Raw genomic sequence first — 26,360 nt, forward strand, 5'->3', positions numbered from 1 at the left:
GGCAATTTGGCTCTGCAGCAGTAGTGGAGAAGTAGCTATTTCAGTGACTAATACATATTGACATTCTTTTAGTGGAGTTCTTCCTTCTTAGAACTTTTTTTTTTTTTCGAGAAGTAAGCCATTATTTCCTTTTTACAAATCAAGTTAGTTTTGTTAGTTACTTTTTGGTGATTAGTCAGAGACCAAATCCCATATCCTCATCTGACTTCTCTGACTCTTCCTTTGCTTCACACTTGGCTGGGACTGCAGCAGCAGCTGCAGGAGTGACAGTGGTGGTGGCAGCACAGGAGCAGCAGCCACAAATGCAGATGGATCAGCCAAGAAGGCCTCGACCTTCTCAGCAAGTGGGAAGGCGTTATCAGTCTCCAGTGACACAGCCAGGACCCACATGTATCCATTGCTGACAGAAGGGTCTACTGGTGCAACAGTCGGGTAATCAGTCTGCAGACATAACACTAACAACACTGGGGACACCATTCAGGAAGCTAGAATGCGGTTTCCTCTGTGATATAAAGCACTTCGGGGTTGTAGATGCGGCCGTTGTCAAGCACCTGCTGGATGGAGAAGGGGGGAATAATCAGCACGTTCGGCGTGGCTTCTCTGGCTTCCACTTTGTTTCCCATCTTAATCAGCTGCACATCACTCAGGATTTCAGTGTTGCCCCTGGACATTTTAGTTGTGATGCCTGCAGCCTGAGAGAAGGGGGTCTTCTCAGGCCCAAACCAGTGTTCTGGGCTGGCATAGTGACCTCACATGGGGCCATAGCACCAGCACGGGTGGCAGCTGATACCTTATTGTCCAGCAGCATGTCCCTGATCTCAGTGAGGTCCTCCTGGGTGAACAAAAAATGCACATTCCCCTGAATATGAGGCAACCATTTCTTCAGGGTTATGGTGTTCTCCAGTGCCCTTGGATGGCCTTGTGCATCGTGGTGTTCTTGCCACCAGTACCACACCTTCCTGCAGAGGGACATGTAGCTCTGCTGCACCTGCTTGGAACCCACATTGTCTGTTCCCACAATGAAGCATTTTGGATAATCATCCAAAAGTTGGATGATCTTAAGGGAGTAGTTGGACTTCTAGGTCACCTGTCTTTTCTGGGCATCACGGTGGTGTGTCAGGGATTGCCAAGCAGCATTTAAAGACGATGTTACTCTCACAAGGACTCCTAATGAGAGAGGGTAGAACTTTCTTAGTAGTACGCACTGTCTCACCTCTACCTTGATAAGATGTTTGTAATTTCTCAAGTTTTTCTCTTTAGATGTTGCAATTTAGCCATATTCCCCAGATAATTCCTACACTGTACTTACTATCCATCACCATTATCACTGCCATCTGGCAATTATTAACTGTGAGGCTGCCCAGTGCTAAAGACTGCATACATTTGTCATGTTATTTAATATTCATAACAATCTTACAATACCATGAAAAACTCCTTTATTTAGGTAACAAAATAAAAAATTAGATAGTTTCAGTAATATGACCAAGGTCATGCAGTAAGTAGCAGACCTGGGAGTATGGATTGTACTATATTAACCTAAGAACCCAAGCTTGCACCATCCCTCCCTCATTCGTTCCCTGCCTTCCTTCTTTCTTGTATTTGGCTGTAGAACTTTTTTTTTTTAATTAAAATATAATGCATTGTGGGGTGCCTGGGTGGCTCAATCGGTTCAGAGTCCAATTCTTGATTTCAGTTCAGGTCATGATCTCAAGGTCCTGAGATGGAGCCCCCTATTGGGCTCTGTGCTGGGTGTGGGGTCTGCTTAATATTCTTTCCCTCCCTCTCCCTCTGTTCTCTCACTCTAAAAAAAATATAGATGATAGATAGATAGATAGATAGATAGATAGATAGATAGATAGATGATAGATAGATAGATAGATAGATGATAGATAGATAGATATAATACATGTATAGTGAAATGCATAGCTCTGAAATGTAGCTCAAATATATACATTCTTGTCACCTATACCATTGTCAAGATAGAGACATTTCTGTTTTTCCAGAAAGTTCCCCAATGACCATTTCTAGTCAAGTTTCATCCTGTGACCCAGAGCAATCACTGTTCTACCATTATAGAGGTATATAAAGCCATAGATCAGTTTTGCCTATTCTTGATCTTTATTTAAATTCAATCATAGTATATTGTTTTCTCTTTCATCTCTCAACCTAATAGTTTTAAGACTTATCCACATTGTTTCATCATTCAGCAGTTTATTATCCCTTTGATTGCTGAGTAGTAGTTCATTGGAAGAGTATATCAAAATTTGTTTATAAATAAACATACTGTGAACATTCTCAGGGATAGATTATAAAATCACACAAGTTAGATAGCTTTGCTTTTACACCTCTCTTTCCAGGCTCTTCCTCCTCTGTCTGTCATGGGTCAAGAACCTGTGACTTCCTCAGTCCTTTTTGTCTTCCTGAAGAGAACTCTCTTACTTAGAACTCGACATGCTGTCCATCAGACCTGATCTTCAAGTTGTATTTTGTTTTGTTTTGTTTTGTTTTGTTTTTTTCCAGAGAAGTCAAGTACCCACCCTATACAAACCTTACCCTAATCAGGGTTAGAGCCTCAGAAGAGTAAAGAGACATTCAAGAAAAGCTACTACCATAGTGTCTCATAATATGAGCATCTTGACTCTACACTTAACTCAGACCTTACCTTGTGTGACAGGAGTAGATGTGGTTCAGGCTTCCCAATGAACAGTGGGAATCACAGCACAGGAAGAGGGACAGAGAAGGTGTTTAAGGTGTTCTCTCCAGTGATTTTAGTGTGAATATTAGTGAGTTTTTATTAGAAAGAATGTGGTAAAATATCATAGGGAACATTTAGAACATACATTAAAATGAAATATTTTAAGTGATTTCTGCTGTTCTTAAACTTGAGAAAAATTTCCATGTCATACTATAAGCTTTAAGCTGATATACCAGGGTCTTGAGAGGTGTGGACCTCGTAAACCAAATCCAAGGGTAATTATAAAATTGATGGGGGGGGGGCACCTAATAGGATTTGTTTGTTGTGGCTTTTTTTTTTTAAGATTTTATTTATTTATTTGACAGAGAGAGATAGCCAGCGAGAGAGGGAACACAAGCAGGGGGAGTGGGAGAGGAAGAAGCAGACTCCTAGCGGAGAAGCCTGATGTGGGGCTCGATTCCAGAATGCTGGGATCACGCCCTGAGCCAAAGGCAGACGCTTAACGACTGAGCCACCCAGGCACCCCTGTTATGGTGTTCTGATACCAATGTGAGCCAGTAATGAGGCAGTGCAGCATTTAATTAATGATCTGGCTTAATTAAGTGTTCAGTATCTATTTCCAATCCTCTCAAAGGGTGGTTACATAGAAAGTAGGAAATGCTTAATTATAAAATATTAAAATATATAAAATTATATAATTATTAATTATATGAAATTTAGAATTATTTAAAATTAATTATATAAAAATTAGAAAAATTTTTAGATCAACGAATTCCCTATAATTTCAACATAATTTCAGAGGTTTACGAACTTCACTAGTTCATTGACCTTTGTCAATTTGCATTACCTAGTTTGAATATTTTACATAGATTAGAGAATTATTGAAACAGAATATATTATATTTATAAAATTGAGCCATTCTTTATACTACTTAGAAATAACTGGTGTACTTATATCCAAACTGACACATTTCTTTTGGTGTTAAAAGTGCAAATTACTGATGAAGTTTCTATGTGATGTGAAATGTTTATGTGAAATCATTGGTTGTCCATGGGTAGACATGAGATATTTAGTTCTGATGCTAGGCCTTTCATTATTTTCAAAGATTTGTCTTTGTGAAGACTGAGATATCTCTGTTTTATAGAATCCAATTTTATTTTTCTACACAAATTAAAAGACAAAAAATAAGAAAAAAAATTGGTACTTCTGTGTGGCAAGTATAGAATCTGGGTTAGAATTTGAATGCATTCATTTTACATATATCACATTCATTGTCTACAGGGATTTTCCTTGATTTGCATTAGATATGGGTAGCTAACTTATGGTTTGTTCCATATTCTTTTGATTTTCTCAAAATAAAAAAAGCTCCTTCCTTAGACTATTTAAGCTCAGAAAGATATTTTTGTCTGTACTTTTGAGATTACTTCTGGAAATGTCAATAGGTCAATATATCTTTGGTAAATCATTATGTTTACTTTTCTCCAGGGGTATGAAGGTGACCATTCTTTTATATCCTAAAATCTAAAGAATCATGGAAAGACTTTAAAAGCTGTATTATACATTAATACGTCTAATAAATGTGTGTTTTGTGTACTAATTACTGGAATAACAATAGTAATATCCTAATAATGACACTTAATATTTACTGAGAAATGCTGTGTCTAATATAATGTTACATGTGTTTTTAAGCTATTCATATAATTTGCAAATTGAGGGTCAAAATTATTAAGTAACATGTCTAAAGTCACATACCAACTAAGTGATAGAGTTAGAATTTGACCCCGGTAAAGAAAGGTCTAGCAGTTTTCAGTGACATACTCTAAATTGCTATGCCACATTGCTATAGAAACAATCTGGACATAAAATGATTTAGGAGCTAACACACTATAAAGCAGTCTTCTCTTTCATCAACAACAGCATGTCTTCTCACTCACTGTCCTGTTTCTTGTCTTCAGGATATGCTGAATTTCTTGTTGATTCCTGATTTAGTATGGTCTCTTACATCAATATGTTTGCATGTGTTACTTCTTCCCTTAGGTCTTTCTTAAATTTCACCTCATTCATCATTATTTGTTATATTAATAATTAGCTTAGGAGGTATATCCTTCAGCAGACCTTCCTTAGCTGCTTTCTTCATCTATACTTGGGTGGGTGTCATCATGTCTGGCCCATGTAAGTTCTGCAAATCTCCATGGCACTTGTGTATATATAATTGTTCATTTTCCCATTTCCTGAGTAGGAATACACATAATCTCTTCCATTTATTTTTTGGACTTGATAAAGTTTTATAAAATTAATATATTAGTTAATGATTTTCCATAAAATAAAACATGGAATTTAGAAATCTATCATTAAGTCTTGAGCCCTGAAGCTTAAAAATCCTCTTCTACCTATTGAATTTCCCAGGAAAATTATACATCCTCTCTTAAGATAATGGACAGAGTATTGGAAAAGCTTTTCTTCTGCCTGAGTTATTAAAGCAGTTGGGGTTTATACACAGAAAATGAGGGGCTAGATTACACGGTAAAGTTCCTATTCTTGTTATGTGGGGAAAGCTGAGAAAGACAGGACTGACTCATTTTTTTCTTATACAAATATCTGTGATAAGTAATTCTCATGTAGGGGAGTTTTCTTTGACTCTTATATATAGAGAGAATTGGAAAATCTTTCACAGAAAGAGTCATTATGTAATCCACAAAAAGGGACATATTGCAAAGTTAAAATATATATTAGTGGCATGTTGAATATACAAAACTGCTATCCTGAAACCAGGATAAAAACTGATTTTTGTTTGTTTACTTTTTTCATATCCTACAATTTAAAAGATTATTTTTTAAGATTTATTTATTTATTTTTGAGAGAAGTACAGAGTGCATTTGTGCCTGCACCGAGCGGGGAAAGGCAAGGGAGAGGGAGAGAGAATCTCAAGCAGAGTACTCACTGAGTGCAGAGCCAGACATGGGGCTCAATTCCATGACCCTGAGATCATGACCTGAGCTGAGACCAAGAGTCTGACACTTGGGGCACCTGGGTGGCTCAGTCAGGTAAGTGTCCACCTCTTGGTTACTGCTCAGGTCATGATCTCATGGTCATGGGAGTGAGCCCCCTGTCTGACTCTGAGCTCAGTGTGGAATCTGCTTCAGATTCTTTCTGCCTCTCCTTCCCACTCACTCACTCTCTCTCTCAGATAAATAATTACCATCTTGAAAAAAAAAAGAGTCTGAGACTCAACCGACTGAACCACCCAGGTGCCCCAAGAGATATTTTAATCTAAATTATTAGTAAACCAACTAATGCTTAGAAGAGTGAAAACTATCTTGAAAAAGAAAAAAAGTTGGATGATTCACATTTATGATTTCAAAACTTACTATAAAACCAAATAACCAGGAATATGTTACTCATGTTAAAATAGACATAGAGAGCAATGAAACAGAATTGAAAGTCCAAAAATAAACCCATGAATCTGTGATTAATTAATTTTTGACATGAGTGCCAAGACCATTCAATGGGAGAAGAATAGCCTTTTGACAAAAAGGTTCTGGGATAACTAGATATCCACATGTGAACAAGTGAAGTTGTACCCTTACCTATACCATATACAAAAATAATTCATAAAGATCAGAAACCTAGATATAAGAGCTAAATCTATAAAATTCTTAGAAGAAAATATAGAGGTAAATCTTAATGACCTTGGATTCGGTAATGGTTTCTTAGATATGTCATCAAAAGCATAAGTAAGAACAACAACAAAAAATAGATAAATTAGACTTCAAAATTTCAAAAGTTTGTGCATCTTGCTCACTGTAGCAGCACATATACTAAAAAGTTTGTGCATCAAGAAAGTAAAAACAGAACAAAACAAAATAAAACAAAAAACAAGTTTGCATAATGGGACAAAATATTTCCAAATCCTGTATCTGAAAGGGCTTTAGTCTTTAGTATCCAGAATATATAAAGAATCCCTACAATTTAACAACAGAAATTCAACAACCCAAATTAAAAAATGAAAAAAAAATTTTTGAAAGATTTATTTATTTATTTTAGAGAGAGAGAGAGAGAGTGAGTGCAGGGGGGAGGGGCAAAGGGAGAGGGAGAGAAAAACTTAAGCAGACTCTACGCTGAGCACAGAACCTGACATGGGGCTTCATCTCACGACCTGAGATGACGACCTGAGCCAAAACCAAGAGTCGGATCCTAACTGACTGCACCACCCAAGCACCCCCAAAAATGAGCAAATAATTTGAATATACATTTCTTTGTATATCAAAGAAGATATACGAATTGATAATAAGCACATGAAAAGATGTTCAACATCAGCCATCAGGTAAATACAAACAAACACCCACACAACATACACAGAGTCAGATACCATTTCACATGCTCTAGAATGGTTATAATCAAAGAAACAAATGTAGGTGAAAATGTGGAGTAATAAGCACATTGCTGATAGGAATGTAACATGGTACAATCATTGTGGAAAACAGTGTGGCAGTTCCTCAAAGGTTAAAAAGAATTGGAATATGGTCCTGCAATTCCATTTCTAGGTATATACCTAACGTATTGAAAAGAGGTATTCATGCAAAAACTTGTACATGAATGATAATACTAGCACTACTGACAATTATTGAAGTTGGAAACTACCCAATATCCATCACAGGATGAATGGATAAGTTATGGTAATTCCATACAATGGGATGTTACTCAGTTAAAAAAAGGAATGAAATAGCTATGCATGCTGCAACATGGCTAAACCTTGAAAATATGCTAAATGAAGGAAGCTAAACTACAAAATGTCATATATTGTGTCATTCTATTTGGGTGGCATATCCCAAATAGGCAAATCCATAGAGACTGAAAGCAAGTTAGAGGTAGCCAGGGGCTAGGGAAGGAAGAAAGGGGGAGTGACTGATGAAAGGATACAGGATCATTTCAGAGGGGTTGGGTGGGAGGATTAATGAAAAAGTTCTAGAACTATATAGTGGTGCTGGTTCCACAGCATTGTTGGTATACTACATGACACGTAAATGTTAATTTAAAGTGTTTAAAATGGTAAATTTTATGTTATATATATTTACCACAATAAAAAAGCAACTGATACAGAGCTACTTAATTTGAGATTATAATAAAATTTAATAATACACTACAGAAGTAAGAAAGCAGTCCACACTCATATAATGAGAGGAAGAGGATTTTCACACATATATACATGGAGAGATCCTGCAGCTTCATTTTGACAACCTCATTCATCAGTCAAAAGTAAACATATAGGGGCGCCTGGGTGGCACAGTCATTAAGCGTTTGCCTTCGGCTCTGGGCGTGATCCCGGCGTTCTGGGATCGAGCCCCACATCAGGCTTCTCTGCTGGGAGCCTGCTTCTTCCTCTCCCACTCCCCCTGCTTGTGTTCCTCTCTCGCTGGCTGTCTCTCTCTCTGTTAAATAAATAAATAAAATCTTCAAAAAAATAAAAAAGTAAACATATATACAGAAATCCATAATACTTACCTAAAAAAGTTGCTGTTCTTTCTAAGGGGCATATCAATTTTCTTCTCACAAACAGCAGAAAACAAACAAAACATATCAAACCATGTTTTTCATCATTACTCACCAAAGAGAGAAAAAATCCCATTATCCCTTTAAAAAAATATCACCAAATTCTCAGGCTATAAAACCATATTCTAATCACTACAAATGAGAGATCTGCAAAAATAAAGCTCTAGGGCTACTTGGGAATCACCTCAGAAACCAAGAGAAGACCTGTTTGAATTTAAATAGCCTGACACGTACACCTCTCAGTCTATGTAGCTTAATGGGCTCTGACAACTGAGTCTAATTGGGAATATTGGTAGAACCTGCAAAAACTTTCTAAAATACGAAAATTGAAAAGCATGTCTATCATGAATATATAAAAATAAACATATCACAGATATATTATCCCATTAATACTATGACCATTTAAATGACAAAGCTAGTTTGAAGAGTGTTTTGTAAAACAAGGATTTTTATAGTGTGCACAGACAGATATATTGAAATAAGTTAGAGACCAAACTCATTAATATCTTACATAGCAATAAAACTGTAACCTTTTGGGCTATTTTTATTCTACTGGGCAGAGATCTATAATTTAATGTGTCTCTCCACAGAGCCTAACCCCTTAATTACTAGTAAATAGTAAAGTCAATTCGAGGTACATTCCCTTATATAATTAAATAATGCTGGGTTAAGCCTATCACATATTACTCTAATATGACATTGAAAGGAGCTGGTGCCTACATTTTTGCCTTCTTTCCCAGTTTAAATATTTTTAACATGATATGAATATATACACATTGAAAAAAAATAAATGATATTCAAGAAATGAAGACAATTAGCAAGCAGGGAAAATAATTTGCAACAACTAAAAATTCTTATATACTTTCTAAAAAGCTTATGTGATTTTTTTTGTCTAAAACAGTTTATATACTTCTTATGTAACAATACTTTTATACTTATGAGAAAGCATAAGTATTCTATTTGTGAAATTAAAAAATTGACAAGGAAATCACAATTAATGCACAAAACATGGCTAACACACACAAGGAAAAAACTAAGCTCACTGGTAATCAAGAAATGCATGTTAAAACTATAATGATATGCATTTGTTAACTTTTCAAATAAAATTTTTTAATGACAATTTTATCATGATTCAGATACTCAAAATGCTAATAGGAATATAAATAGCGTCAGTCTTTCTAAGAGTAAATTTATGTATGTTTTAATAGCTTTTTAAAAATTGTCAAAGACTGCTATGTAACAGATTTATTTCTGGAAATATAAGAATACAATGAATGAATAATTATAATATTCTAAAAGCAAATTTTGAAAATAACATACAATAAGATAAATATACAAAGCTATTGTTTCCTTGTTTATTTTCTGTTTAGATGATTTGCATTGATCTAAGTGGGATGTTAAAGTCCCTTACTATTATTGTATCATTATCAATGAGTTACTTTATCTTTGTTATTAATTGTTTTATACATTTGGGTGCTCCCATGTTGGGTACATAAATATTTATAATTGGTTAGATATTCTTGTTGAATTATCCCCTTTATTCTTCATCTCTTGTTACAGTCCGTTTTAAAGTCTAATTTGTCTCATAGAAGTATTGCTACTCCATCTTATAACATTCATTTGCGTGATAAATGTTTTTCCACTTACCACCCTCCCCACTTTCAATCTGCAGGTGTCTTTCAGTCTAAAATGAGTCTTTTGTGGCAGATCTAGGTGGCTCTTGTTTTGTTTGTTTGTTTGCTTGTTTGTTTAATCTATTCTTATACCTGATGTCTTTTGATTGGATCTTTTGGATGTTTGGTTCACTTACATTCAGAGTAATTATTGATAGATATGTCCTTACTGCCGTTTTATACTTGTTTTATCATTGTTTCTGGAGATGTTCTCTGATCCTTGTTTGTCTTTGTCACTTTTGATTTTTCCTTTCCACTGAAAGAGTCCACTTAAATATTTCTTGCAGGGCTGGAGTCATGAACTCCTTTAGTTTTTGTTTGGGAAACTCCTTATCTCTCCTATTCTGAATGATAGCTTCCTTGGACAGAGTATTCTTGGCTTCAGATTTTCCCTATCCAGTACTTTGAGTATATCATGCCACTCTATTCTGGCTTGCCAAGTTTCTGTTGAGAAATCTCTAGCTAGCCTTATAGGTCTTCCTTTGTAAGTTAAGAATTTCTTTAGTCTTGCTGATATTAAGATTTTTTTCTTTAGCAATATATTTTGCAGAGTTAATTACAATATGTCTTAGTGTAGGCCTGCTTTTATTGATTTTGATGGGAGTTCTCTGTGCCTTTTGGATCTGGATGTCTATTTCCATCCCCGATTAGGGAAATTTTCTGCTGTTATTTTTTTGAAATAAGTTTTCTGCCCTCTCTTCTCTCTGCTCTTCTGGGATGCCTGTAATATAAATATTATTACATTTGAGGGAGTCACTGAGTTCCCTAAGTCTATTCTCTTGTTCCATAATTCTTTCTCTCTTTTGTTCAGCTTCGTTATTTTCCATTATTTTCTCTGCTATATCTGTGATTCATTCCTCTAGTTCTTTCAGCCTGCTGCTTATTGCATCAAGCCTGTTCCCAATCTTCTTTATTGCATTCTTCATCTCTGATTGATTCTTTTTTAACTTGTTTATCTCTGTGGTAAGGGTCTCCCTGATATCTTCTGTTTTTTTTCTCAAGCCTGGTGAGTATCCTTATGAATATTACTTTAAATTCTCCATCAGACATGCTACTTATATCTGTTTCACTTAGATCTCTGGCTGTGGCTTCATCTTATTCTTTCATTTGGGATAAATTCCTTTGTCTTGGCATCTTGTCTAAGTCTCTGTCTTCTTTTATGTGTTAAAAAAGCCAATTATGTCTCCTGTTCCTGAAAGTAATAGCCTTCTGAAAAAGAGGTCAGGTCGTGTTCATGATCTGACACTTCAGGGAGTGTCTCTGGTGTGTGCTGTGTGTGCTCTGCTGTTGTGTTTTGGCTGCTCTGTCCTTCAGGCCAGTTGTCTGCAGGGGCTCTCCTGGCCTGCTGGGGGCAGTGTTCGGTCCTTGGCCTGCATGTAGAGTTTTAACTAGGTGTGCTCTGGTCTGCTTGTGAAATGAGACCTGATATTACTTGAGACCTGAGGCCCTGCAGAATTCTCTGGTCAGGAGACATGGAGTGAGCAGGGGGCATGAGGGCGTTGCTGCTGGTCTTCTGGGGGGAGGGGCCCACCATGCTGGGACTGAGGAAGACTTGACTGGAAAGGATAGTCCTGCCAGAGCATGGGGGGATAGGGCTTGGTGTAAGCAAGTTACGCAGCCAGTGTCTGTGCTTCTTGTTCTGTGTTTATGCTGAGGGGTGGGGGAGGAAATGGCACCAACCAGCATTTTTGTTCTAAGAGAGGCATCTCTGTGAATGCTGCCTCTAGGGGAAACTGTCCAAGAAGAGCGAAATAATCTCCTCCCTGTGTGCCTAGGCATTCTTCAAATCACTATTTCCACACCATCTGTCCCCAGGTTGTTTGCTTGCCTTCTCTTCAGGAGCAGGGCAGTATCTAGGCTCTACCCCAGCCAAGCCCACTCGCTTTAAAACTCTAGGCTTTAAACCCCACTGGTTCTGAGAACTCATGAAATTCAGCCCCTCTCAATTTTCAAGCCAATAGCTTCAGGGAGATGTTCTCCTTGTGTGTTCCCTGTGTGCTTCTTTTTCTTTCTCACCTTTGTCTGCAACCACAGTGTCTCCCTTCCACAGCACTCATGATCTGTTTCTCCCCTAAACCACATCTCTGCACTTCTTACCTTCTTCAATATAGCTTCTTCTCTCCCTTTAGTTGTGGAGTTTGTTCCATTAGTTTTCAGGTTGATTTCTGGGGTATTTAGGGTGATTTATTAGTTATATAGTAGTTTTCATGGAGGAGATGAACCTTGGGTACTCCAACTCTGCTGCCATTTTCCCTCTAAATCTCACACTGGACCAGATGGACTTAACATATATTCAGATCATTCCATCCAAAAACAGCAGAATACACACTCTTTTCAAGTGTACAAAGGATGTTCTCCAGAATAGATCACATATTAGACAAGTACCATATGATTTCACTCATATGCGGAATTTAAGAAACAAAACAACAGAATGAAGGGAAAAAAAAAAAAGGAGAGAGAGAAGCATACCAAGAAACAGACTCTTAACTATGGAGAACGAACTGATGGTTACCCAAAAGAGAGGTCAGTGGGGGGATGGGCTAAATAGGTGATGGGGATTAAAGAGTGCACGTGTTATGATCAGCACCGAGTATTATTTGGAAGTGTTGAATCACTATATTATACACCTGAAACCTGAATACACACGAACTGGAATTTAAATAAAAACTTTAAAAAATAATGTAAATATAACATAATGTTAGTGTTTTCATTAAAAATGAAGTGATCAAATAATTTTTAATAGTATGAGTAACCGATCATGATGTACTAAGTAAAAATATCCTGTAATGCCTTCTAAATGATGTTAGTTACACGGTATTACTAATACATCAATTCAGTTAGCGTCATAATTCTTTGCAACATACTTTAGATAAGGTCTGTCATTTGGAGCTTGGTTTGTGAGAAGGGAACCCTTTTGCCACAGCTGAGTCTTCCATCCCATTTTAAATATACTCTGCACAGCTTTGCTAAGTGTTTAAGTGTAAATGGAGGTCAAAGAATGATGAATTGCTTTATAACTAACCTGGTTGGATCAAGCTTTATGAAGGAGGCAGTTTTCGAATTAGGTTTTGCCCAGATGAGCAAACTGGTAGTAGGTAGAAATATGATTAGACCAATATGCTAGGGATAAGGCAACTTCTTGGAATTAGCGGGACACTTTGGTATCCTTCAGAGAGAATGCCATGCAAGGAAGTGAAGGATTCGTTATAGAAAACTAAAGACTTATATGTAAGATTTAACACAGAAAGCCAATTTGCAGGCTCTAGAGAAAAAGCAAAATACATTGACTTCATTAGCATGAAGCCAAAATTCAAATGCTAAATAGTTTCTATTACTAATAATTGATCCTGATAATCTTCCTTTTAAATAAAATAGTAATAAATTATTTTGGCCAAAACAGCAGCAAAATCATACTTGTTTTCTGCAGTGAGTATTTTAATCTACAGATCTTCTTCAACTTAAAATGGAGTTACATCCTGATAAACCCATTGTACACTGAAAATACCATAAGCCAAAAATGCATTTAACACACCTAATCTATTGAACATCATACCTTAGCCTGCCTACTTCAAGCATGCTCAGTATATTTATATTAGCCTACAGTTGGGTAAAATGATTTAACAGGCTATTTTGTAATAAAGTGTTGAATACCTCATGTAATTTATTGAGTACTTTACTAAAAGTGAAAAATGGAATGGTTGTATGGGTACATATGATTGGTAAGTGTATAAGTTGTTTGCTCTCCTGACGGTGTGGCCGCCTAGGAGCTGTGTGGCTCACTACTGCTGCGTGGCATCATAAGAGAGGGTCATACCACGTCTTACTAGACCAGAAGAGAGATAAATTCAAACTTTGAAGTGTGGTTTCTACTGAATATTATCTCTTTCACACCATTGTAAAGCCAAAAAGTTGTTAAGTCTGGGGACCTTCTGTAGTTGTGAGAAGGCAATCTCCTTTTTTATAGGAAATTGTCAACAATGGTAGGAGTTCTTATATGTGCCTGATATAAACCACTGAAGGTTGCAGCATGAACCTCTCTCCAATCTTTACCCGTAGACCTATATTGATAGAGAAACTGTGCACTGTTTGTTTCTCCTACATGAACAAATCACCAATTTAGAATCATTAAATGTAGACATATAGAAACCACTTTCCTGTGCTGTGGGATGGTAAGGCTTCTTATCCCTTTTTTGTCTTAAATACTAATTTCCCTAGTTTTGTTTTTTCCTCCAATGGCAAGAATCATGTTTTTTTCTTCTTAAAATGCCAATATCAAGCACTTTATGTGGGCCCATGTGCTTTTGATAAATATTGTTGATATATGAAATATGACCTAAATAACAGTTAATCATCTGTCCAAGCTTTCTGAGAGGTGGTGGGGCACTATGAAGTTTCCATGTCATGGAACAGCCTTTACTGTAAGGCAGTCCCTTCCATAGCTCTAAATGGGTCATTTCACCTTATTTAGAGCTGCCTCATATAACTTATTTGACTGCATTTTTCTCTCGAGTTGAACAAAGTAGATCTAATTTATATTTCACATCACATCAACATTCTGCTAGTGATGATTTTAGGCTAAATTTACTCAGTTCATTAGTTTATTCTCCTTTAAACAAGTAATTTGTCTGTTTTTAACATATCTGGACTTGCTTTCCTCTGGGCTAAATTCATTCTGTGGGGGAGAAACCTAACAGAATCCCCAGCTAAACTCAATAATTCAGATTTATCAGTACCACTACAGGTAGAACATTGTCTCTTATTCTGAACAATATGTATCTACTGATGTGGCTGGCTATATTTTTTTTAGTTTCTTTGGTGGCTGTAACACCCTTTTTTCCTATTTACCTGTTGACAATGACATGGTTAGACCTTTTCACATGAACTGATAAGCCAGGTCTTATCCATTTGCTATTCATATATTTTGTCATTGGGATGCATCTCTCTATATAGAAGTGTATTTTTTATTTAGTTTTATAAATGCAACTTTTTTACTCATGCAGTATATTATATATTCTGTTCTGTGGTATGAACAGAATTTGGTATGTCTTATTGACCTTTATCCTACACACACACACACATTACAAGGTGGAAAATTTTTTATTTTTTTATTATTATTTTTTAATAATAATTTTTTATTATGTTACATTAGATACCATACAGTACATGCTTAGTTTTTAGTGTAATATTCCATGATTCATTGTCTGTGTATAATACCCAGTGCTGCATGTAATATGTGCCCTCCTTAATGCCCATCACCGGCCTATACCAATCCCCCACCTCCCTCCCCTCTGAAGCCCTCAGTTTGCTTCCCAGAGTCCATAGTCTCTCATGGTTCATTCCCCCTTCTATTTACCCCCTTTCATTCTTCCCTTCCTTCTCCTACTGATCTTCTTGCTATTTCTTATGTTCCATAAATGAGTGAAACTGTATGATAATTGTCTTTCTCTGCTTGACTTATTTCACTTAGCATAATCTCCTCCAGTCCTGTCCATGTTGCTGCAATTTTTAAAAATGCTCTGCAAAAACTCTAAAAACAGGGCGAGCTTTATAAGCATCAAGGACCAAATGAACTAGAACTATATAGCAACGGGTGCTTTATAAGGTAGACTGATGGTCCCAGGCCTTTTTCTTCCTTGGAGGTATTGAAACTTCTGAGTATAAACCAAGGATTTGGTTTATCCCATATGCATGAACTTTACCTGGAGAACAAGAAGCCATTGAAACTGTATTAGTCTCACATGTCTGATGCTATTGGATGGAAATATATTGATTCCAGATGCAAGACCATATCTCTTCACAGGACATCTGCAGATTTCTGGAGCTAAAAAACTAGGTTGTAAAGGCTCAGATATTAGGGTGAGTGCATCTAAAAGAGTGAACTCTCCAATAATTTCTCCAAACTTAGAATACAAAGTTCTTATAGAAGGCGGAGGCCAGTATCAAGCACATAGATTGTTCCTTCCTTAAAACATTTGGCAGATTTTCCATTTTGGAAGGTACAAGACTAAAGCCAAGCTCAGAAGCCTCCCAAGGGGAGAATGAAATGTCATCTATTTTATATGGAAAAACAAGAGATTCATCAGTCTCTCAGCAAAAAACCCAAGAAGATTATTACTAAGGAACTGACATAAATCAGGGAAAATAGAGATTTAATAAGCCTGAAGCTCTGCCTTGATCCAAAACAACCTTCTAAAGGATTGCTGTATTAAGTCTCTCACCTATCTTCTTAATAAAAAAGGGAAAATCTTTCCTGGTGGAAAATATCATCTAAAGGTACTGTTTACACATCTTATATACAATATACAGCATAGAATTAAATATTACTAGACAAGCAAAGAGGCAGGAATAATGAAAAATCAAGAGAAAGACAGACAGTAGGATAAGACATACACATGCTCTCAGCAGTGGAGTAAACAGCCATTCACATAAACATGAATGTTAAATACCAATGCAAAAAGAGTGGAGAGGATGCATACAAAAATTTCAACAGAGAATTGGCACAAAACAAACATTCTAAAGTGAAAAAAATGTTAATATTCAAAATTATGAAAAGCCATTGTGTGGCTTGAATGGTAAATTTATGCAGAAATTGACAGGATAAATCTACAGCTGGGATAAATTGAAATCACATGATAAGGAGATAAGTTTGAATCCAATTGTCAATACTAATATTAAATTTAAGTGGAAAAAACTCCCAGTAGAAGACAAAGATTGTCAGAATGAAGAGAAACCCAACAGTTTATAGGAGAAACACTATAAATCTGACGACATCGGTAATTTGAAGACCAAACAAGGAAAAACATATGCCATACACATAATAATTAAAAGCAGATCAGTATAACTATATTAAAATCGGACAAAGTCTATTTTAGCATAAGAATATCACTAGAAAAAAGGAGGGACATGTCTTAATGATAAAATGGTCAATTAAAGAGAAAAATATAACAATCCTTAATTTACATATGTCTAATAACACTTCAAAATATATAAAACAAAAGTTGAGGGAAATACAAGGAAAAATCAAGCTAGCAACAAAATAGGTCCTAAACAAGAACGAATTCTATTAAAATTTTTATTTGACAATTTGAGAATATAAAACACAGTTCAATTCAGGGCCTGGCATTTATTTTTATCAATAAAGCTATAGGAGAACACAGCCACACTCATTGGTTTATGTACTGCCTATGGCTGTCTGTGTGCTACTAGAGTAGAGTCGAGGACAAATCCTAAAATATTTATCTGGCCTCTGCAAAAAAGAATTTGCTGATTCTTGTGTTAAATAATTGTATCTCAGCACTGTTTAAAATCCTGAATACAAACTGAGGGCTTCAGAGGGGAGGGGGGTGGGGGAATGGGATAGGCTGGTGATGGGTAGTAAGGAGGGCACGTATTGCATGGTGCACTGGGTGTTATACGCAACTAATGAATCATGGAACTTTACATCAAAAACCAGGAATGTACTGTATGGTGACTAACATAATATAATAAAAAAATATTATTATAAAAAAATAAAAATAAATAAAAATAAAATCCTGAATTTGAGAATTGTATCATGATTATATAAGAGAATGTTGCTGTTGCTTAATACCTACTTAAGTGTTTCAGGTACAGTAATGTAATGTTCTCAAGTTACTCTCACATGGTTCAGGAAAAGTAATTTTTATTTATATATGGAAAGATTATTGAGAAGATTAGAAGGTGAATACCCAGGGCACATGAGGAGGACTTGAAACTTTTCTAAGTAGGGAAATTTTATCTGCTGTACAAGAAAAAGTTAGGTATACTCTTCTCTTGGATTTTCTTAATGAGAACTTGTAGTAATATACTGAGAGAGTTAAGAGAGTGGAAAGAGGGGGGACAATTTCTGAAAAGTAAAAAAAAGCTAAAAATTAATGGAGCCAAATAAGAAATAGGGCTTTTTGAGGATACTTAGTAAAATTACTGGAAAATACTGAGGTTCTACTTGAGTTCCGTAATTGTGAACCCACAATCGGATCAGCTTCCTTGTGTCATTATTTCCAGGAATTCTCAATTATATGGAAAAAGGCATAGAGAAATATGATTTAGATATTCAGTCAAGGTTAGCCTTTCTCAGTCTACAACAACAAACATGGAAGGAGAAGCATGTTGAAAGTATTTGAAAGAGAGTGACTATATTGATGAACTAGGGAAGTGGGATTTGAAAAGAAAGGAAGTATAGTCAGGAAGGACTAATGATAGGGTGAAATGCATCATTCAAAATATTGAAGGTCTTGATAAATTGAAACCAAATATTACAGTAGGGGCACTGGAGCAACTGAGACAGAAGGATAGGTGGCTGGGAACAGAGTATGGGGGGTGCTTCATTTATGATTCTGAAGGTGGTCTATTTTCTGATTTTAGTATGCAACCACTGAGGTTGGTAGCTGATGAAGGGTTGAGAAATAGTGGTTGTAAGTAGGGACATAAAATAAATGAAACACTAGGTATTCAAAATACCAAGAATGATCATAGGAGTACAGAGGAAGAGAGTGAGTTGGTTTATAAAATATTAATGAATATGAGTGTGTGTGTGTGTGTGTGTGTGTGTGTGTGTGTGTTTAGAAGTCACAGTCAGTGGGACTAAGAGATGGTTAATGGCATAAACGATGATAGGAAGGGGTATAGTAAATAGGCAGGATCTTCAAAACTACATGGATTTTTAGGAGAAAGAGGAATCATAGTGTGAATGTGGAGTGAAGGTACATAACTTACCTCTGACACTGAGCTATAATGGTATCCAAGAATTACTTTTAGACAGGGATGCAGGGAGATCAGTATCCTTAGAGGTTAATCAGAACTCAACTAAAGTACAGAGAGAGACAAATATTCTGAATAATGTTCGGGGCATCTGGAAATTTTCCTTGCCCCTTCTTATAGTCGCTGTGCAATCAACATTTATTGAATTCCTTGTTTTGATAGTATGGGTGGTATACAAAGAAGACTAAGTTTATTCCTTTTAACCAGAGCCAATACAGCTTGAAAACTGATTTGATGTAGACGAAGCTAAATATATCTAGCAATATCAATATTTGTAGGAGGAGATGGATGACATTCAGAAATATAGAACAGAGCACAAGGAAAGTAAGTATTCTTTAGGGCACATTGAATTGTATATACAAAAATAATTTTATGATTCAGGGACAATCTTCTTTTATGTCTAATGATTTCTAGATATAAATACATGTATTTCTTGGAAGTATTTTTGCTATAGTAAAGTGTCCTATCATAATCCCCTCTATGTTCTGGACTGACTCAAATATTCCTTGTTACTCTCTCAGATTATATATATTTAATTCAAGAAGAATGCTTTTTGATACATATTTTTATTAAAATATGTATTTCTGTTTACCTAGCATTTAGATTTCATCAATCTCTAAGTAGTCTATAAATTTGCAACCCCACTTTTAAAAAGTCAACTGAAATTTTTTTGGATAATGAAGGGATACTTTTTTATCTGATTCCCAAAGATTTGTGACATAAAAAGTTAAGAATCTACCATAGTGGGAAAAAAATCTACCTTAGTGGATAAAAATATTGCATAAAATTAAAAGCTAAATGAAAACTCAAGAGAGAGAGGAAGAATGGACCTAGTAATGATAGATTGCACATTAGATGTTCTAAATAATATGTATAAAGCACTTTGACATATTGCCTGGGACATAAGAACTCATGAAATACATTCTTATTAAAATTATATAAACTTACTACCTCATTTAATTATAGTAAATAATGAGATATGTATGCTTATGCTGATTGTACTAAAAAGAAAACTAAGTTTCATGGCTTTTCTACCTTAAATTACTGTCTTATTTTTTTTTCCTTATATTACTATCTTGAACGCATCCATTTCAAAAGAGCTAGGACCCCATCCCAAGAATGTGACTGCAAAATCTTTTGTCCTGTTATACTAATTAAAATCACTTAAAGTCTCAAAATTTATAGTTGTGGTAAAATATACATAGTAGCACAGGAAAGCTTTGTCTGATCTAGAATAACATCGACCTCATTTAAGAAAGGTTGTGATTATCAAAATATAAGAACCACTTTTATTTTCTATGTTAATTGATGTCATTCTCTTTTCTTACATTCTTTCTCCATCTTTCATCCTCCCAGTCCTGCCTCCATATATATGATAACTGGCCAAGTAAATCATCTTTAATAACGCTTGGTAAAAAGCCAAAACACATGAATTAAGAACACTGAATAAAGGTCAAATAATAGCAACAAAAGCCTAAGAATAGGATTTCCTGGTTGGAAAGATGTTCAAAAATCAATTTCACACAAACTTTCTTTCTAACCACCAAGGAATCAACAGTAATAATTATCATTAGTGGTGTTGTTTTATAATTAGGAAGACAATGTAGAAAATCTAAGTACCATTAAAACACCATCAAATATTTGAGATTTAAGGGCTCAGGAATAATAGCACTATAAAGAAGTCAAAGCAATACTCTTCTTAGAGTCATATTTTATATGGGTATAATATCAATGATGAAATTGTATTTAGCCCAGTGTCTTAGAAAATTTAGTGATAGTAATATTCCTTCTTTTTAAAGAGAGGAATTTAATAGTATCAGATAAAGGAATAAAATCTTACCTTGAGGTTACATACACATTGAATCATACAGATTCTTTCTTACTCTGCTATATTATATATTGCATTAGCTAGATTTACATTCCACTTTTTTTTGAAACTGTAATTGTTAATACAATGTTGTGCATGTCTTTTTTGTATCAGGGCAGACAGACCATTTATTTATACTGATTCAAAATAGAACAATCCTTGTTATCATCCATAGCTGTATGTTATTATAATTGACAGTGATGGAAGATTGTGTATATGGTCTTCTGCCTAGTAGATTAAATTAATTTGTTCTTAATTCAAATTTAATCCCATTTGAACAAAATCCCAAGTCATACTTCAGATAGAAGTCCATATTTGACTTCCACAATTTAAAAAGGCATTGACAAAAAAGAAAGGAGTTGAGCAAAGCCCCAAAGCTGATTAACATTTATTTAGACCTAGTTCACTTAGACCAAGATCAAGATGTTATTTTTTTAAAAGATTTTATTTATTTATTTGACAGAGAGATAGACAGCCAGAGAGAGAGGGAACACAAGCAGGGGGAGTGGGAGAGGAAGAAGCAGGCTCCCAGTGGAGCAGGGAGGACCCTGGGATTACGCCCTGAGCCAAAGGCAGACATTTAACAACTGAGCCAACCAGGCACCCCAAGATCAAGATGTTATTTAACAAATCAAATTAAAGAATGAGTTTTCACAGGGGGACAGTTGATATTTGTTTCTCTAAGGACCTAATTAGAAAAAATGGAGTATGACAATGTGAGTCAGATTAGAAATAAGAGAGCGTTTTCTGGAATTTCAGTCATTAAATATCACAGTGAATGTCATTGAGGGTGTGAGTTTCCTTTGCATATGCTAAGATTGAACATCTGTCAGTCTCTGTGGAATAATATATGTGACTTTACTGGCCAAAAGTACAGTGAAGGTAGCTCTGTGTACTCTTGTGTTATAATATATGCTATAGTTACAGATTCTCCATGTACTTCTGCTTTTTTGTTGTTAGTAAAGTAGATTCAAATTTTATTTTTATTGTGAAAAATCCAAGATATTCATGGAGTCATCTAACCCAGTCTCCTGCAACAATATGCTTGTTCTCTTTATTTCACAAGGGTTAAAAAGAAAATTTAATCAAAACAGTACAGAATTTCCTATAGAGAATTCAAAATTTGTATGTACATTGTTGTGGTAACCTGTAGCTTTTGAGTACCTGGCTAGCTACGGTTATGGTTAAGAAAAAAGACAATATATAGATGAATCCTAAATTGCTTAATATTTTGTAAAGTTTAGGGGTACCTGGGTGGCTCAGTCGGTTAAGGATCCAACTCTTCATTTTGGCTCAGGTCATGATCTCATCACGGTCTTTAGATCAAGCCTGAGTTCAGGCTCTGTGCTAGGCATGGAGTCTGCCTGAGATTCTCTCTCCCTCTCCCTTTGTCCCTCCCCCTGCTCTCTCTCTAAATAAATAAATAAATAAAATCTATAAAAAACAATATTTCATTAAGTTATACATGTATGTTTTAGAAAAAAATCTTTATCTAAATTTCCAGAGAAACCAAAGATGAAATTATAACTAGTTTTCGTACATTTCCGTGAAAAATAGCATGTTACACATTGCAGCTTTTCAGTTATTTGTCTGCATCTGTACTCGATGTGTCCTGGATAGTTCATTGCACTGGCCATACAAATAGTTACTGTTATTTTTATAACAAGCATACACCACCCACAGAGGCTGAAATTGGGAAATGAAGTCAAAGTTTATTGAAATTTGAGAAACAATTGTCTAGTGATAACAGAAACAAGGAAATAAATTGAGCTTGCCCCTTAAAAAAATGTGTAAGACTGATTAATAAATAAACCAGGTTGTCCATTAATTCCTGTTCAAGTGGTCAGTAAAAATTTAGATTATGAATATCCATACAATTAAAATATTATATATCCTTTGTAATGTGGCTATACTATTTTAATCTTTACTCCAAAGATATTTTGACAATCATCATCAATGTCAGTATTACAGCTGTGAGGTTTTATGTGGATGTTTTAAAACTTCTATAATAAAAATTAAACAAGGAATTTTTCAGTGCCAATAATTACCCAAGTTTCTTTAGTTTAGAAATAGAGGTACATAATAATAAAAAATAATTAAAATAAAATTAAAAATAGCTAATAAATTCTGATGAGGTATATATAATGGATGTATATATCCATCTTACCTATCTCCCCACCATATCCACATACTTAAGTACCCACTCTTTTTGTTTCTTGTGAATACTTTTAGTTCCTTTACACATAAACAAATAGAATTAAAAAAATAGAAATAAAGGTACAATTCTGAATTGGTGAACTAATATGGACTGCTGATTCTCTTCCTCAAATTCAGCCTGAGAGAGGTTCCAGAAACAAGCCAGAGAGATTTATGAATCTTGTAACCTAACTGCAATAACAGTTACCAAATAAATGTGACTGTATTCCAAGAAAACTTAATCTGTGGACACAAATTTGAATTCCATATATTTCCGTGTGCCTTAAAATATTACTGTTCACTTAATTTTGTTTTTTAAAAAAAAAAACTATTTAAAGTAAAAACTATTCTTAATTTCTGGGTAGTAGAAAAACAAGCCATAGGCAGGATTTGTCAAGTGGACTATAACTGGTTGACCCCTAAACCAAAAGGAAAAAAAGACCAGGTGTAGAAATCTTTAAAAATTATCAGGAATGATTGAAGAAGATAGAAAAGTTAGAAAAATTTGAGATATGGGGTAAAAATTGTATTACCTAGCTACCTATCTAACTATATATCCAAAACTCAGTAATTATTTCCAGAGATAGAGATTTTGGGTGCTTTTTATTTATTTATTTTTTGTTCTCTGTTTTTCTAAAATTCCCGTGATGAACATACTGTATTTTTACTCTGAGGAAAATTAAAAATTATGGAGGAAAAAAAGCTGAACTCTAAATTATTTAATATCTTTTTTTCCATTTTTTCCCTAATGTGTATCAAGTAATCATAATTTTTATGACAGAGTTTAAAGGGAATGTGGAACATAAAGTTTTAGACTAATGTATCTCTGAATTAGCCATAGTCAAAATTGGTTAGTATAGTATTCATCTATGATACATTTTAAAAAACTAAAACCATACCAATGTCTGTTTTCTTTTCTTTTATCTCTAAAGTATACTCTACAGTTAGATCCTTGAATTTGCATTTTCAAAAATGAGTTGGGTAGCTGTGGTCTGATGCACAGAGGCTAAAAGAACATGTGTTACTGCTTAGTGAGTGGGCTAGACAAGCACCTCTTCAGATTAAAACCTCAGAATACTGCAATTTCTAAACAGGTAGATTCATTTACATCAGTGACCCCTGAGGTGATCTCTTCAACATCACTGTCCTACCTTAGCGATCATTGCTAGGATGCTATGGTGATTCATTACCAATACTAGTATTGCTTCTGTCCCCAAAAGCAAATGATGGCTAATCAAAGCCATTTCTCATTAAAGGAAGACAGTTTGTTATTTTTTTAATAATAATATTTTTTTATTATATTATGTTAGTCACCATACAGTTTGTTATTTTGACTGAAAAGATACTTGTAACAAATAAATGACATGAACATTTGGAGACATGGTCTCCTTTTGAGGTGGTTCTTCAGGTTGGCATAGTCTACTCCCAGCACTCTGGTTTTGCCATTGCTGCCACCCATTTGTCTGTGGTTTACAACCATCCCTGACTGAGTCAGAGAGGAAATTGGAGGCCAGTGCTCTAATGGTGAAATGACATCCATGCATATGATCTCCAACTCCAGTGATTCATTTTGTTTATTTCTTTGAAGCAGTTCTCGAGTTTTTTCATAAAACTGGAAACTAATCACCTGCTTACTCTTGATTGGTCAACTCAAGAATTATGTACAATTGCTTCTTCTGATACAAGCAAACCAACAAGAAGAACAAAGAAACAGTAGCTAAACTAGCTGTCTAAAGTAGTTAGATTGACCTCAGGCAACACCGGTTTTTATGGATTGGTGTCATGAAAAGGCATGAGATATAGCTAAAGTCATGGTTTCTGTTTATACTTCACCTGAGCTCCCTGCTCTATGCTTGCTGGTTAGACAGACCTTTAGCAACTGCTTGTACTGGTCTCTGGTTTTGAAGCTCAGTCTCTGCTGCTGCTGCAACTTTTCCCATAAGAGGTCAAGAAACCGTATGCTTGACATTGACTGACCAAAGATTGCTGTGTGCTTGAGCAATTAGGTTCCACAGGAGCTCTGGCTTTCTTAATAGCTACCTAAAGAGACCTGGCATCACAACCTGGGAGTGTTCGGGAGTTAAAACATTGTGGTACGGCATTTGATCAATAGAGGATAGGGAAGCAGATAATTATTGTCCCCGATAGATGATTGTCCTCAGATGTCATCTTTTATAAGGCTTCTCTGACAATGGATGGCCATCTGGGTAACTTCTCTCATTATGTGTGTTCTTCTTTCTTTCCTACCTCACTACTTTCATCCCCCTTCTCGTACTCGCCAGGGACCAATTGTACTTTTTTCATGTAAAATGCTAACGCATAAGCGTTTTCTTCAGGCTCTGATTTCTTGGGACTTCAACCTAAGATAGGTAATTAAAATTAAGTTACATAGCAAGAACAAAAGTGGAGCAATATCTTCCTACTATTTTTTTTAAGAGACATGTCCTCATTAAATATCTAGACTAAGAATTAGGGACATTTCCTTAAAACATCAATTTATCAGGGGAGAGACATGGCATTCTAGAAGATCATGATAGCAATTGCCATATTTTTGTGGGCTGAGCATTAAAAACCACCTTGTGGATTACTAAGGAGATTTCTCAGGGGCTTTTTGTGTACTTTGAGTACATCACAAAGTCCCACATAGAGGTAAATCATAAGAAAATACCAGCCTCTTTATTATGATACCTTAATGGAGCATTGTTACTGTTAATAACCCAAAGATGTGGTCTGGTATTTAGGAGAAACAGCTTTATAGCTGGAAGATTATATCTATAGACACCTAGCTCATTAGCAGGATACATGCTGTGTGGAAAATAGTAATCTAGAGAATATAGAAACCTTTGAGAGTTTGTTATCACTATTTCACAATCTCTTAACCTCCTTTGAGACCTTTTCAACTTGATATGAATTGCCCAATAATCCTTCCATCCCACTCTCCCCATTTGTGTTCCAGATTCTATGCTTGTGATATGTTTTTCCTCCCACCAATATACTAGCGATTTAAGTTTTAATTCATTGATTTTGCCACCATTCATTCTTTGATTGATTATAAGTAGATTGCCCTTCAGTCAAGTTGAAAAGGCAGATATATAAACAGATGATATAGGGTGATATATGCATTAAGAGAATATGGTCTGGAGTTAGCATAAATGCGAAGGTGACTATTTCTGAGTCGAGTTATAAAATATCATTTGCTCTGGCACTTGAAGAGCATCAGATATATGAGAGGAGGTTTTCCATGCAAAGGAAACAAAGGTTTGCAGAAGTTGAAAAATATGAAGAGCATGGCCCAGTCAGCAATCCCTTTGCAGTTGAGTACTATTGAACTTCAAGAGGGTAAGTTGGAAAATGATACATATCAGTAACGGCAAGTTAGGCAGACATCACATTGCAAAAGTTTGTTGTGTCATTTCATTCTGGGGAATTTGGACTCTATTCAATATATGAGAGGAAACCAGAAATGGATTAAAATGGAGGGCAGAGTGGTGGGATAGTATGAAATGATCAAAGTCAAAGTTTTAGAGTAATAACCTTGAAGATAGTATGAAATACTGAATGGAAGGAGAAGGAAGTATAGAGAAATAGTTATGGGTGTTTC

At 35.4% G+C, this 26,360-nt stretch overlaps 1 protein-coding gene and 1 pseudogene across 3 annotated transcripts in view; one reads left to right on the forward strand and one right to left on the reverse strand.

The window, feature by feature from the left end:
• SGCZ (sarcoglycan zeta) overlaps window positions 1-26,360 on the forward strand; it is a 439,013-nt gene that overhangs the window by 274,497 nt on the left and 138,156 nt on the right. The window lies entirely within an intron of this gene.
• LOC103681329 lies at window positions 123-1,104 on the reverse strand (annotated as a pseudogene).

The sequence above is a fragment of the Ursus maritimus genome, unplaced genomic scaffold (genome assembly GCF_017311325.1).
Source record: "Ursus maritimus isolate PB19 unplaced genomic scaffold, ASM1731132v1 scaffold_28, whole genome shotgun sequence".
Taxonomy (NCBI): domain Eukaryota; kingdom Metazoa; phylum Chordata; class Mammalia; order Carnivora; family Ursidae; genus Ursus; species Ursus maritimus.